The 2684-nt window shown below is 30.8% G+C and overlaps 1 long non-coding RNA gene across 1 annotated transcript; it reads right to left on the reverse strand.

Moving 5' to 3' along the window:
• Nucleotides 1–634: 634 nt before the first annotated feature.
• Nucleotides 635–2343, reverse strand: LOC150032812 (uncharacterized). Its single transcript, XR_016524839.1, has 2 exons — nt 2046–2343; nt 635–881 (listed from the first exon to the last, which is right to left on the reverse strand). It is a non-coding gene; the product is annotated as an uncharacterized LOC150032812 (long non-coding RNA).
• Nucleotides 2344–2684: the final 341 nt, after the last annotated feature.

Genomic DNA, 2684 nt, shown 5'->3' on the forward strand with positions numbered 1-2684 from the left:
ACGATACTGCCGAGAGCGGAAAGAGCGAGAGCACCTATGCATTAGCCTTGCTTTGTCCAATTCGAACGTCACGCCCATGCCTCGCCTATGCATCGAATGGCCAGGCAAGTGTTTATGCGTTGAATTTGGCTGCGTTCTTGTAGATTATACATTGGAAACCCTAATTTGAATACAAACAAAGCTTAAAGACGTAAGGGCGAACGTCAATTAAAATTTAGGTGTCCGATTAAGAGAAATTCTTAAACCCTAAGTAATTGTATTGGATGTGTTTTGGAAGAACACATTGAACCAAGGTGAAGTCAGCTTACGTTGATAAAGGAAGGATTAAACATTTAGCCATGCAACTAAGTAGGTACTGTCAATCCTACGAGCAATTTGAACGCCTATAAATAGGAAGTTGGGATTTCATTTTCAAATCACACAAAAATCATAAATTTCGTAGAGAAAGTAGAAGGTAGTGAGGGTTTAGAGGAATGTATCAACTTTGAACGAGAAGATCTTCCAATCTACTCGGGCATTTGGAGTGATTCCAAAGCTATCTGAATCAATTTTTTTAATATTATTGCTAATATATTCCATTACTTTTTACACAAAATTAAATTAAATATATAATTGTTTTGTAATGCAAAATATATGCTAAAAAAGGATATCTCCAAATTGTATCCATAATATTTAAAGTTTAAATACAAAAAGCATTCAAATAGAAGAATGTTTAAATAAGATATCTAATGTCATCTCAAATATACACCATAAACACAATATTAGTATTTAAGTTGTTGAGATATTACATTGCTTTACAACTACCAACGGAGATACTAAATTATATGAAAGATGCTTGGTTGAGTTCATGGACTTGGATCCATCATTTCTTGGAGATCATCCTGAAAATAAATAATGATAAAGATTAATAAATTTGTTTATAGGAAAAGATAAGATTTTAAGTATTAAACAAATTTATACCAAGGGAAACCATATCTTTGAAGTCTACCTAAAGAAAACTCGAAAATAAACTATTTAAACATGCAAGTGTTTCCAAATTTAAAACATGTCAATTAAAAGATTTGTGCAAACTCGATCTTGCTATGTAGTCATCATAGCATATGGGCTGATTCTCTCTATTAACAACCAAAAATACAAACGTTATATTAAAAATCTAAAGAGGGTAATGCTCCAATCAAGTCAAGATAAAAAACATTAATAGAATTGTGGCTAAAAAAAGCCCGGTAAAGATTAGTACATCTACTATATTAAAGTAGTGGAGTAATAAAGATATAAGTAAACAGATCTCAAAACTAACTTGGTACTTAAAAAGTATCACTAACTAATGGTACTTTCAATTTTATAAATATGAGCAAGATAATGTTTTAAAGGTCTTCATCCAACAGTATACCTGAAAGATAAAACAAAAAATATGAATAAATTCAATTTACCTAGACAACTTCAACATACAAAGTTGAATGTATAGTTTATTTTACCACTCACATCCAATGCATGTCTTCCATGTGTTGAGTGAAGAGAAAGGCACATACACCTTAAATTTATTACATGTTTTATGCTTTACCAACATAGACAAAATACTCTTCATTCTCATTCAAGTCAAATGAATGGAAAATGAAAGAAAAATGTTTTTAATTTTCTCTTCTCCTCTCTTGTTCAATTGCAAACAAAACTAAGGCATACACATACAAGCTTCTCGAATTAAAAGGAGAAAAGAATGAAGAATTACACATCTTACATCCATTTGGAATAGGAACTTTAATTAATCTTCTTCAAGGGATAAATACAACCCCATTTATAAATCTTCCCTCTCAATCACTCTGTAATTTCACAAAAATTAAATTAAAGAGTGAGTTTTATATGCCTTGAGCTACAAAGCATCCAAGTGAATTAAAACTTTGATTGATTGCAACCTGAGCCTAGTAAGAAGGGTAAGTTTCCAACATCTTTCTTACCTCGAATCTATTTTTTCAACAACCAAATAAAAATCAAAGCAAGATTTTGGAAAAAAAAAACCTATGACTCGAAGGGGAAAACAACAAAGCTACCTTATGATTTGGAAGACTTTGTAGACTGGGGCGATTCTATATTCCTTTGCCTGTTGACATGGATGATTTCTCCTTTGGCTACTGCTACAAAACTCCTCTTGCTCAAGGATGATTTAATCTTTGAGTTGGTCTTTCAACGCTTAGGTCTCAATCGATCGAGAATTGGGTTTACCAAAAAGAACTGATGATTTGAGAGGAGACTATTTTAGGGGAAGGAGCGAGAGATTTTTTTTAAAAAATGAATTGAGATTTGAGAGGGAATGTTTGGGGAGAACGAGGGAGAATAAAAAGACGCAAGACTTTTATTTTGGTTTAGTAAAATATATTAAATTATTTTAAAAGACATATATACGTTAAATTAAATATCTTTCACTTTTTTCAAGAATTTTTTTATACCAAAATTCTTTTATCAATTTGTTTTATTTTAATATATTTAGCACGCTTGTAAATATATGCTGCTAAAAAATCTCCTACATTTGTACATAAACTTACAACCTTTTAAAATTTTGAGAAAAAATCGCCACATTACACACAATTACAACAATTTTATTTTATATATAGCTAGAAACTTTTGCAATTTTATAAAGCTTTGTCGTGCCTTTTGAACTGTTGCAAAAAAACTGTTCCTATAGACTTGTT

The sequence above is a fragment of the Benincasa hispida genome, chromosome 11, assembly GCF_027475165.1.
Source record: "Benincasa hispida cultivar pf3 chromosome 11, pf3_genome.v1.1, whole genome shotgun sequence".
Taxonomy (NCBI): Eukaryota; Viridiplantae; Streptophyta; class Magnoliopsida; order Cucurbitales; family Cucurbitaceae; genus Benincasa; species Benincasa hispida.